This window comes from Dermacentor andersoni, chromosome 8 (genome assembly GCF_023375885.2).
Source record: "Dermacentor andersoni chromosome 8, qqDerAnde1_hic_scaffold, whole genome shotgun sequence".
Lineage (NCBI taxonomy): Eukaryota > Metazoa > Arthropoda > Arachnida > Ixodida > Ixodidae > Dermacentor > Dermacentor andersoni.
This window is the reverse complement of record NC_092821.1, coordinates 117,734,279-117,747,716: the sequence shown is the minus strand read 5'-3', so window position 1 is coordinate 117,747,716 and position 13,438 is coordinate 117,734,279.

Here is a 13,438-nt window from a genome sequence, read left to right as displayed (position 1 = left end):
AACAGAAATAATGCTTGACTATGAAAAATTGCCGCAGCTACCCCATTACGGATCAGCCTCATAGCGGGAGGAGGTCTGTAGGCAGCCATCTCCTGATGGCCCATGGCACCAATTCACCTTTTATCTATTAAAGGTACTTGCCATGAAATGAACCACAGACAGGTTGACCTAAGGGCATCGAGGCTCCAGCTTGGGGCAAACTGCAATTTGCCGATTAAAATGCATGCAAAATGTACAGATGGGCTGTGACTACAGAACCGAGGGGGAGGTTTGAATGAAATTAACTGCATTTTAAGGGAAAACTGCTTTTTGACGACTCCATGAGAATTAAATTTGGTTTATCGCCTGCAACTATTTACGGAAATTGGTAAAGAGTGCTGTATAAAAAAAAAAAAAAAAAGAAGAAAACCGGAAGTACGAACTATAGAAGTAACTGTGCGAACACACACGCTCACACACCCAGATATGGCAGTTATATGAACTGCATCTGCTATGGCATTTGAAGAGCGGGCGAATTTATTAAACAAGTTGATAGCTGGAATGAAACTGTTGAAATGTTTACAAGGGTTTCGCAGTGGTCGTACTCGGAGATTAGTGGTACATATTTCCGGGTGCTCTACAGTGTGCCAGTTATGCTCGCTTTCAATGCATCAGCAGATGCAGCTTACAGAATTGCAATGTCGTTTTCATTGCTGAGTTATATGACATATTGCTTCAGTTTTCAGCGTAATTTTCAGCGATTTCTGTTAAAAAAACAAAGGAATCTTTGGTGGCGTGAATGAAATTGTTTGCTGCAATCGGCACTGTTTACCTTCCGTATTTAAGCCCGAGAATTCTAATCGAATTCGCTGCTGTAGATACCAGACAAAGCGATTGCTCCATTCCCGTGTATTCAAGAGTGCTTGCATTTAGACTCCGTGTGTTTATTTAGTATTATATTTAGTTGTACGGACGCCATGTATTTGTACTTAGACTCCATTTATTTAGGCTCCTGAGGTAAGGCTTTCTCTTAACCTTGATGCAGTTGTATTTAAGTGATTACAATGAGCGAGTTTCATATCGACAGAGAGACGTTACTCGTTTCATATGCCTGTCTCACGCAAACGATAGTTACTTAACGATGTGCAATTAGGAAATCGATTAGATTAGGTCGGGTTGCAAATTGTCATGGGCATTACATTTTTCTTTTTCTTTCTCTTTCTTGCAGTCTTGAAAACAAAGCGAGCCGAACTACAATCTGGAGAGGTATTTTCACTCCTCATCTGTTTCGTTTTTCTTTGTGTGTGTATATCGCCCAAACGTAATTATGGATGCGCGAAGATTGGAAAAATTGGGGACACTAATCGTATAGAGTCAGTACTTGTAACAGGAATGGTTTTCAAGTAATATTCGAACATTTCAGAGCGTCAACTGTGAGAAACCAAACACAATATTGCAGCAAGAGTAGGATAAATGTTGTCCATGCGGGCACAGTATAAGCGTAAATCATGAGTACCGTATGTAGTGGAGCAGGCGGCCTCATTCACAGAGCCAGACTTTACTGCGTACGCAACGATCACTCGTACTCGCCGAAGAGTCCTGTGTGTATTCGAACGCGCATGTGTTCCTATGCTCTACTTTTCCTTTTAGTGAACAACGCTCGAGAAAGTACAATGTAATGAAAGAAACACGCTAACGTTGCGAATAATAGGACGTGAACACTGCTGTATGTGAAGTGCCAAAATGCGGCTGTCGAATATTCAAAAACCACTCGACAACTATTCGATTATGATTCGTTTCTGACACATTATTCGATTCGCATTTGATTCAGCCTCAGAAATTGCTACCCGGCTGTTCTGGTCGCTCACGTTTACGCGTCCATCAGCCCGGCATTCCGCTTGCGTACATCGGAATACCGCGGACACGCTAAGACTCGCTATTCCTTGCATGCACTGGGTGTTTTTTTAGGCAACAGACAGAAAGACAAGCAAGAACGAAATTTTTTAATATCGCCTGTGCCGTATAGCACAAATGTACTCACTGAACTGGATTACTCGAAGCGGGGGTACATTACTTACGCAGGCAATAAAAATGCGTAATTGTCTAATTGCCGAAATCTCACTAATAAACTTTTCAACGAATTACTTAATTCAGGGCACATATGGCAATCCACAAATTGAAGCCAGTGCTTTCACAAAGCTAATTCACTTGGAACAAATTTTGAAACTAGCACCACTCTTAGTGCTAACGCCTTATGCATTGAAACGGGGAAATTACTGAAACAGTAATGCATTTAGTCACAAATTTTGGATATGTTTATCGAAACTGTGGCCCTATAACGCAAAACTATTTCAATCTGTTCTTGTAACAATCTCCTGACGTCAGACTTACGTAACCACCGACGCAAGCATCGGGTGGTGACCCGCAGCGTAGTTTGAACCGACCAATCATAAGCTTAATCAAACGCTCCGAATAGCATCGCCTAACTTGATAGTTTTTCTTAGCTAGTTGATTGACAAGAGGCAAGGAGCATGCTGAAGTGGCAAGAGTCTCGGCGGGGGGGGGGGGGGAGGGGGCAGGCCAGCGCAGCGAAAATAGATAACCAGATGAAGAGGTTGTGTGCCAGCGTCTCAGATTGGTCCGCTTCGCCTTGATTAGCTTGCGGGGGCTGGTCGAAAATAGCGGGGGCGAGCAAAGGAAGGTTACATATGCCGCGAAAACTTATCCTCAGTGAAGGAGAGTTGGCAGAGCGATGTCGTAAACGTGCCGAAAGTGCTTGACCACGTTACACTACCACGCAAAAATTGTTGTTATACGCAAATAAATTCATTCTGCCCGGCAGCTCCGAATACCCAGTGCCAGAGCAATATGTAGGCAGACGGTCTCTATTCATTTCTGAACGGAAACATTTTCCTGCTATTCTAAAAGAAACTCAGTTTTGTTCGGCATATTATTGTGTCTTTAATGCGTACACGTCACTTTGTCATGACCAGTTTCTGCAGTTTTGTGACGTCGCCTGACAAACTAGCGAAGTGGGGCAGCTCGATAATTTTTGAATAGCGGATGGTTAGGGCAAAGGAAGGTGTAGAATATTAAATAATTATTTTTCTTTTCTTTGGTCTAATCATGCATAATGAGGTTGTAAATGTTATACCGTATGGGAGATTTTCGGCAGTATTCGTATCGTCGGGTGACAGACAGGCGAATTGAGGGTAGCCCCAAAAAATGTCAGACCAATCGGAGAGCGCTGATTGCAGCAATGGAATATAAACAGTTTGGAATAGCTTTGCGTGTCAGCGTCCCAGGCGTCATCATCAAAATTTGTTTCAAGTTGGCGTGACTGTCGAAGCCACCAGTTACGATTCGTAAATTTCAATATGTGTTGTAAAGTACAATTGACAAAAACGGGTAACTATAGATAGATTTTGTTATTTTTGCGATACCAATTAGATGAACACTCCATTCGCATTTCTGCCGTCGCCGTCAGCGTCGCCGTGAGGTTCCGTATAAAGTCCGTGGGATATTAAATCGTCGCTGTGCGCCGTATTCTGTACATGTACGTGCGTGTGAAAGCGCGCGAAGGCGAGCGGGCGATCGCTGCTCAATCTCGCGCCCGCAACGGCGGAAAGCGGGAAGGAAGCGCGCCGCCTTCCGTCGCGCGCAACGCTTCGGGGGGTGGCGGTGTATGGAGAGGGGCGCGTTCTACTCCAGGCAGCCCGGGCGGCCGCGAGCGCCCGGCCGGGCTGCTGTATCTTGAAAGCCATCTGCGACGGGTGCAGAGTCCACGCTGCGCTGTGTTTTCAAGGCGTAACTCGCTTTGATGCACGCAGCTGCACGAAGGGCAATTTTCTCGCTGCTGCTGCACCGTTTTGACAGCGAGTTTCGCCGGTCATCGAGTGAAGTGTGTTCATGTTGGCTTGCGCGCGCGTGACAGCATGCTTGGTAATTTAGTTACACCCGCGGACAACTTTCTGCGGCTATGAAGGGAAAGCTATGGAGGCAAGGCGCGCACAAGTGAGAGCGCTTCTGAAAAGAGTTCCGCGTTTTATTCCACGGTAGTTTAGGCTGGGGAAGACAAAACATAAGCGCCTTATTAGCAACAGTTAAAACCGAACACACAACTGAGTGTAAATGTTTACTTTATACAATTGTATGGACGCTCCAAGCGCATTTCTGTCGTTGGCGTCGCCGTCGCCGTGAGGTCTCCGGGCGCCCTACGCTGTATGTGCGAGTGAAGGCGTGCGAGGGGAGCCGACAATCGCGGCTCAATCTCGCCCGCGCGAAAGAGACGAAAGCGGGCAGGAAGTGTGCCGTCTCCCGTCGTGTGCGAGGCACCCAACGTTGCGAGGTACCTGGGGGATGGGAAAGAGTGGGGTGGGCGGCGTTCTACTCCGGCTGCAGCTGCGCGTGCGGCGGCTACCCGCGGTCGCCCGGGCGTATCTTAAGATCGATCTACGTTAGGGCAGAGTCTAGGTGCGTCGGCGGCTCGTATCTTTGTCCGTGTTATGTATTTTCGGCGCCCACTTTTAGTTGAAGCGATAGACCGCACGGATGTCACTTCGAGCGCTGCTGATGCCGCGTTTCCTCACGCCAGTGTTTTGACAAAAACTTCCGCGGTCATCGAGTCAGATGTGTTCATGTACACCATGCTTGTTAAGTTAGTTAGTGTGCCTATGTTTACAAGTTTATACGGCCGATAAAACTACTGTCCTTATTTCGCATAGCTGTCCACTAATTTGCTATCGCAGTCGATGCATCGGCTTTCGGGCGAACCTGCGACTTTTATTATTCAACAAGTCATTTTTATCTCGCGCGCAAATGATGACTTGCTATGAGGGTAGCATACTTCAAAAAAATTGGCTGAAGGCTTAGCTTTGTTAAGCCTGGAAGATTGCGAAAGCAATACCCTTGGCTGCGCCTTGGTTCGGCTGATGGTGTGGACAAGGTTGCCATTTGTTAAACTTATGGCTATACATCATCCGACATAGCGCAAGGCAGCGCGCCGACCACTGCGAGGAGCCAAGCTGTAGCCCCATTTATCCTCCTAGCGTGACGTCACACCAGCGAGCGCCCTCTCTCGGTAGCGCCGCAGCGGCGGCGCGCAAGGCTTCGCCTCCACCATCGATGCCGCGACCTGGGGCCCCGTCTCTCGGTCTGGCGTGACGTCACACCAGCGAGCGCCCTCTCTCGGTAGCGCCGCAGCAGCGGCGCGCAAGGCTTCGCCTCCACCATCGATGCCGCGAGCTGGGGCCCCGTCTCTCGGTCTGGCGTGACGTCACACGGTCACGTGACGCGCAGCTGCGTAAGGAGGCGCCACGATCACCGATGCGCCCAAAGTGCGAGCAGTATTGCTTTCGCAATAAAAGTAAAATTGTGCAACACTGCACGGGTTATCCCCGAAAATTGTGTTAACGATAAAAAAAAGTATATTCTGCAGCGTGACCTGCTAAGTCTGTAACGCTATCGCGCGACGAGTCGCATCGTTTTGAGCCACACCGTGTTTCGCGCTTGCAAGCCCACCAGCTTTGCTTGTATTAGGCGGCTTTACTTTGCCGATGGTGTGCAATGTAACGTCGTTTTGCAGTACGGCCACGTGGCGTGGACCTTGGTCAGGCAGAACGTGCTCGTCTTCCTCCTAATCCTAATGTCCCTCAGCCTGTGCCTGGTGCTGCCCGTCGTCGCCATAGCGGCGATCGCCTGCCACCGCGTGTGCTGGTGTTGCAGCTTCTGGTCGAGGCCCGACGGCTACGAGTCGGTCCTCGAAACGAGATCGCGCAAGAACTGGACCTACGTGTTCTACGTGGTCGTCGTGATCATGTCGTAAGCGCGGACCACGTGACGCCTTTATCGCCTTCCGTAAAACAAAAGATGAACTTCAACGCATCTATGCCAAGTCTAATTCGCGATACAACCCTCTGCACGCCTTTGTTTTTTCAACGGAAGTCAAGTGACTCCTACGACCGCGCGGTTGCGGTGGTTTGCTGAAGTCGCTCAAAGGGCGCGGCTTTCCGCAATCTGCGTCACACTCGTGGAGGAACGACGTAAAATAGGAGAGAAGCATTTCCTCATGCAGCCAGCCTTGGCCAGTGAGCTCTCCGAGAAGCCATTCCCTACGCTTTCTTTTCCCTCGCAGTATCGTCCCAACATGTGAACTCTGAGGCTGAGCGTACTGACCGGAAATGTTTGGTTCACGGTAGGTTTTAATCGATTCGCACTTGTTCGGTTTCCCTGCCGTGTCCCTGGCTGCAGAATTGGATCAGTAAAAAATACCGCGCGCTCTGACGTGACGATTACGTGTTGGGCCGATACGTTTGGCTTCAGTCGTGTTTCGCAATCCTCCCTCCTCATTCGTTCCTTCCTCCATCGTCGTACTTTATAGGGCACGGTTAGTAGTGACATCAGCTTTCCTTCAGCGTATGTCAATTGAGGAGCTGTGGTAGCGGGCCGGTGGCTGTTGTTCATCCTCTAACAACGGCAATGTTACTATGTACATTTTTTTAGATTAGCGTACATGACTTTTGTGTGCGCTCCAAGCAGTTTGCACATGGTACGGTGTACGTGATACGAATACCTTAGTTTAACGTTTGGGAGCGCAAACAAAAGAATAAAATGTACCGCTCAACTGAATAAACACATCAAAAAGCACTCTTTCAGACATATTTGAGTTTAGATCGTTTCCGTTAAAGTAAAGGATGTGAAGGTCGCTTAACTGTTTTTATGATTGTATCTTTATGCTTTAAGCGCCCATATTTTTCTCTAGATACGCCAACGAAATACGCACTCTAACCAGAGGAAGCATGGAGGCTTTTCAAGCTAACGTACATTAGCAGCACCTGCACACACTCGGCTCCATTGACACTCCGAAGCGCTGTGTCTCTAGCATTCTTATATGACATTTTCTTGTTACAGAAACCCTCAGACGCCTTTAAGAGTGGAATGCCATAATCATTATAGGGTCCCCGACCGCTTCTCACGCTTCCCGGCAATTGAAGCTTATGCGAACGTAATCTTTACCGGGAAACGCTCGCGGCGAACGCTATGCGCGAAGACAAGCTTTCTGGTTCTTTCTTTTTCTTTCCCCCCGCAGGACCGCGGCGTCCGCCGCGCTGTGATTGGTCGACACGTTTCGTTGACGGTCAACTCACGCTCAACGCCGCCGACGCCGTGCTCACTGCGCAACGGTGCCCTTAAGGTTATAGATATTAAAAAAACAACAAATAAAGCGGGCGTTGAGTTATCTGGTGTGCAGTGACGAACTCATCCAAGGCAAGACAATTCATTATCCTATCTATTTTATACGCCAACGCTTCTCGTAAGGCCTCCGTACGGCAGAAACACCAAACAATCTCCGGAATCTAGCGGGCTGCTGGTCTCGCACGACGGGCTGTGAGGAAGCCGTAACTCGATGTCCTATTTATTGGCGATCGCCAATAGCGAGGGCGCAGCCATTGCGACAGTTGGCACCGAAGCGGGAGCCACAGCGCGCCGCCACATTCGACAATGCTACCACGGCAGGTGCCTTCCCTGTAGACGCGTGAAACGTGTATTGTAGAGGTTTCACAAATTCGACAATATGCGTAAGTACTCCAATAACATAACCTATGCAACCCTCAGAAATACGGCAGACATGCACAGCCTGCGCAGTGACGAAAAAAATATTTATTTACATGTAAGGCCTTTGCCGAATCCTCGGGTGAACTATTCTAAAGCTGTGAAATGGCTACTAACCTGGCGCGCCGTCGCAGGAGACCGTTGGCTCCTGTGCTTTTCGAAGTGACTGCACCGGCATTGTAAATATACAGAAAGCTGATGCTGGAACTTTCGGATAGAAATGCCTGCTAAGCATTGTGCTGGCGAGGTCATTGTGCTGGCGAGGTCATTGTGCTGGCGAGGTCATTCAAGAGCTAAGCATTGTGCTGTCGAGGTCGAAGTCGGGAATGCGATACCGAGTAGTAGAACTTAAACAGCCAAGTAATATACCTTTTTTCGTGATCCTGACAGAGTAAGAGTGCCGACGTAATTACTGGCTTCTGATGTGCAAAAAGAGCCTAATGTATCAATCCGTACTTATCCCCCCTGCAATCGCTAGGCGCACGCGTGTTTTGATAGTCTCCCATTGAATGGGACCATTTATAATGCTCTGCGAGATGCCCCAACTCCACCTACGCCTCCAGCAGCGCGTGGTGCCCCCTGACGGTGCCGCGAATGCGAGTCTTTCGGGCATGAAATCTTTGTTTTAATTTCTGTGGATGCTTTATATTTGGTCAGTCTCTTATCTCTCACTCATTTCGTCATTGATTTCATTTTCCTTCTGTAGTTGTTGCTCTCAAGTGACCCCTCACCAGCTTTGCTCATTTTAAGGAAACAAGCGTAGCGTATGCACTACGCTCTGGCAATCGTTTCTGCAGGGTATTACTGCACCCCCCCCCCCCCCCCCCCCCAGGAAAAAAACGAAATTTCAAACCGAACGCTGCGCGTCCTCCCTGACGAGGAACCTCGTCCCCAGCCAGAGAGTCGAGGTCACACGCACAAGTGCCTCTTCGCCATGTGCGTTTCTTTACTCATCGTTACTAATCATGCGCTGCGAAAGCACAGCACCCCAGAAACGAAAGAGAAGGAAAAAAAAAAGAACGAGGCGCGTCCCTCGGCTCCGGTGTGATAGAAAGCCGGGAAAGAACACCATTTGAAAACATTTGCTGTGACGTAGTTACTAGTGCGAACGAGACTACGGAAAAAAGGCGGGGCAGGACAAAGCCCTAGTGTGCCTTTTTTCCACAGTCTTGTTCGCGCTAGTGCCTATGTCACAGCAAATGCATCAACACCAACTAGCCCAACTTTCTGCGCTAATGGCTTGAAAACGCCACTAGAGGGATAGAGCGTCGCCGTTGACAGTGAGGGATCGTCTGTTGGGCGGCAAGGTAACGCGGCCGTTCATCTCTTCATTCTCCTTCAATAATGAAGCGATTTGAAAAATAGAATTGATAAAGTTCTTTCTAGATGCCCTACATCAGCTTCCAGTGTTTTACCAAAATTAGCAATGAAATCTGGTGAGGCGACATTTACCTGCACGTTACCTGGCACAATTTAATTTTTTTTTATATCCCTGCCCCCTTCCATAGTTTTCTCAATTTCTTTTGTTGCTCATCTTAAAACTTAAAATACGTATCTTTTCCATCTTTCTGTGTTGGGGAAAAACTTTAGCCCATCGAATCGACAACGCCGACATTCATGTGAAGATGCTCAAGAAGCGCAGTGCGCATTTGGGACTGATTGGTTCGGGACTTGATGAGAAAAAGAAATACGGTGTGGTGAACAGGTGGAGACGAGAAGCACGTTCTTTTACCTTCCTCACGCCCCGACAGCCTCGTTGCTCCTTTCGCTGACGGGAAGCTCATTTTTCCGTTTTGACCATCCCTACGTCTTGGGGTGAGCAGCACCACGACCCATCTCCCATCGCTAGCATAACTACATGGAATTGTGGGATGAACTTCCCGGCCCGGCGCAGCTAACTCAAACCAACCGAGGTTCCTTTAATGTGAACCCAGGGCTCAGTGCACGGGCGTTTTCGAATCTCAAGGGTATGAGAAAGCGACCGGCAGGCCAGGATTCGAGCCCTCGTCCTCGTGCTTAGCAGTGCAAGCGCCATAGCCACTGCATGAGCTACCGCGCGGCGTGTCGCTGACATAACTGTCCCTTGCCTCGCACCGTGTGGAACATTCAGGCTTCCCTCATCTTACTCTTTGCACCCGCTCGTTCTCGTCAATAAGCTGCGAGTAGGGGAGAGTGAGCGACGTACGCATGTGGTTGCCCTGACGTATGCCTTTGCTCCAGGTTTGAGACCTCACTTTGTCCTACCGCTGTAGACCAGTGCATGTAGCGAACAAAGTATGTCCAGCAGCCGTCCTGCTTACCTTGTGAAAGGTGTCGGCGCTCCTGACACCTTTCACAGTGCTAGCAACACTTTCACCCCGGTTATCGGTTACAAAAATTGATATTAAAGCCAATTTCATATTGTCGCCACGTAGTAGGAGAGACTGGAGAGCCGGTGGGGAGATGAGCTAGACAAGGTTTTATGTCGAAAAAAAATAAAAAAATAAACAAGCGATGCAAAACAGACGGGACGTCGTCTTCGCCCTTCCCGTAGCTCTGCTTAATTCAGCGACTCATCGTCCTCTTAATGGCATGACACATGGATTCACACACAAGTAACGCATCGAGCAGGACTCGGAGGAACCTAGCAAGGGGATCATCGTCATTCTGCGCCCGTTTTTCAGGTTTATGGTCTTTGGCGCATGGGTGACCAAGAACCATTTCTCGAGGGCATCCGCCGGCGCAGTGGACCAGGCGCACTACCTGGCCACCAGCGTCTCGGTTGTCCTGAACAGACTCTTCCAGGTTCGTCCGTCGCAACACTCTGGCAAATAAAAAAAAACATTCGTTCCCGGTTGCCACTGCCAACTCTCTTGAAAGACAGTTTCCCGTTCTGATAGCGGCGTTACCAAACCATTAGTTAACTGTTAGGAGTCGCATAAAGCATTATGGAAGGGAAGAAAGAAATGTCGCGTGACGAAATTGAAGGTCGCCAAAAACCGGCCCGCCACGTGATGATTTCTCGTTAGACAAAGTGTGAAAGGAAGTGGTAGGAAGTGGTAAGAAGTGGTAGGTAGTGGCGTCGTGGCTTGCGACGGCTGGCTGCGTGACGTCGCGCTTCCCTCTATTACATTCCCTCGTGTATGCGGAGGTCAAGTAACGTGGGGTAGAGGCCTGCGGGCGGGTTTGGGTTACATCACGCGAAAGTGACGCTCGAGACGTTTGACAGCCACAGAAGTTTAGGACTCCTCCGCTGCTTGACCACTCTTGGCGCTGGTGCCAGGTGTCGGAGTAGTACCATGAAATTCCGATGCTAATTAAGCTTGGAACGGCGAGTGGTGTTCTTGCGACACGACGAAAGCGAGCGTTCGACTGCATTTCGCATTTCTGTCTTCCACGATATGAATACGTCAGCAGAGGCGAACAGCACAGACAACTGGACAAGTAACGAAGAAATAAGACTGTCGTTGTATTTATGTTGTTTGAAATTGTGACAAAAGAAAACAAACACGGCTGACCTGCTTCGTACTCTCAATTTTAATTCGTTGTGCAACTTCGTTTGTGCTCGATTCTCACAATTCGCGATGAGTACCGCATTGCGTATGTTTCTGTAACAACAATGAGTAGCTATTTCCTTGCTACAACTTTGCTATCTCTGGCCTGTACTGGCTAGCGTCTGACTATATTTTGGGCATTTCGTGGCTACTTTCTTGAACTTTGGATCAAAAAAGCACGGCGTGAAAAAGCGAAGCCCTATCTATGTACGCTGTCCATTATGTCCTCCTCTGAACGACAACTCCTACCGTCTACGGCTGGCAAATAGTGAGTTGTGTAGAAGCACGTCGTGTTCCGTGCTTGCTTGCGAGTGGAGGATCACTGTTGCGTATCCTGTATTTTGTTTCTTTGTGCGAATGCATTCCTTGCCTGTACGCCAGCTGCGGTGGAGGTCGCATGCTTTCGCGAGGTGCTTCGGTGCTCTCGTCACGCGTCGGGCTTCCGGCGTTGCGCGGCCTTCTGGAGTGGCCTAGGTTGCCTTCTGGATTCACCAATAATGTAACGGAACGGGTCTGTAACCTGCCTTTGTCGTAGCGCAAACGTGCGGGGTTTCTCCCGAAAGGCTGTCGCATCGAGAGCGACAGCAATGTATTGCACTATTAGCGGACGTTCGCAGTTCTTACGGCAAGGATCAGTTGTAGTAAACATTGGCTTATTAAGCCTGCAGGGCGACACACGTGCAGACACACCTGAAGAGAGAGAGAGAGAGCCCATCGAATAACCTGCAAGCACTAGCGGCAGCAACGCTGGCGCGATGAGAAGCGCCGCCAGCGGGAGGAGGAGGAGGAAGTAAACTTTATTACTCTGGAAAGAGTAATTCAGCGGTCGGGCCGGATGTCGTGATCTTCTATTGGTTGATGACGATCTCCGGCCTGCATGGTTGGCGCCGAGGGTGCGGGCTCGCCCCGGAGTGATCGTGCCGTGGGGCCGCTTCGCCATGTCATCTGTGCCCCGCCTCCGAAACCACCCGCTACCGAAAAATTAGCAGGTCACTTGACATAATGACGCAATTACAGTCACGTAAAACACCGAAATGTTCCTAAGCCTCTGAACACGCGTGAAAAAAAGAAAGAAGAAACTTCGAGTATTTGTGTGCCGTAACTGCATTTATGACCAGTATACGTTTAGAAATGTTTTTAAGGCACTAAATGTTATTCGTGAGTATGCTGGCGTAAACCGTGCCACGTGAAGAGAAAAAAAAAAAACTTCGCAATATTTTCTATGCCACGTGACAGCGCTAAGCCAATCGCGCAAGGCAATGTGGCGGAAGAGCGTGAGGATATCGGAAGGTCGACAAGGCTATATGTAAGAATGGCGCTACCTTGAAACTTATCTGAGGACATTAGTTTTGCCCCCTGTAATGAAAATCCCTGCGGACGCGTATGGAGGCGGTCGTGTCCTACGATACTATTACGGGGCTCACTGTGTAGTATCCGTGTTGAAAGTGCCAGTCGCCCGTTTTGATGTCACTTTAAGGACTTGAGTTTGTGCCTCCATCAGAGCAGTGACAGTCTGTTCTCTTGGCAGGAACTTGACGTACTCGTGGACACAAACGTCAAGGAGTTCAAAACCGCCGTTGTCTCCAGAGCTGACAGTGAGTTATCACTTCGAGTTTCAAAGCGTTCACTTATTACACTGCATTTAATATGTGCAGGGACCACCTGTAGGAATGCGGGATAACCTTATATTTAATCGTGGTTCTGCGAAGGTGACAGGAAATGTTGCGTACTATAATATCGCCTTTTTCACACGCGTTTTTATAAAATTTTGGTGTCTGGAATTCTAATTAGCGTATTCCTGTGGTCGCTTTGAACATACGTGCCTCGCTTACTTTGCTTACAAACGGGGCATTTTATTGCCGATTTGTTTGTTTGTATTAAAGTGCCACCGATGTAATCGCAGATTACAGCAGTTAATGTACCTGTAATTTGCGGTTACATTGCCTATATATACCGGGTGTTTCAGCGAACATTTTCGAAAATTTTCAGAGTTGGCTTGTATCAGATAGCACAATTCTAGTTGATGAGCTGGTCTACTCGAAGAGGCATCCATTACTTGCCCCCAAAAATTAAATGCGTAAGTGATTCGTTACCAGACATTCACTAATTAATTTTTCAGCTGATTAGCTTACGGCAAATGTTCCAATTTACAATTTCTAGCCGTGGAATTCGCAAGGCGGATCCACTTAAAACAAATTCTCAGGATGACACCAGTTAGGAGATATTAATTCCCGAACCCAGCGGAGAAATCCATTTACCTTTCAATTACTTTTGTGCTGGAATGCATTAAACGACATTTTCTTAAAACGTAACGT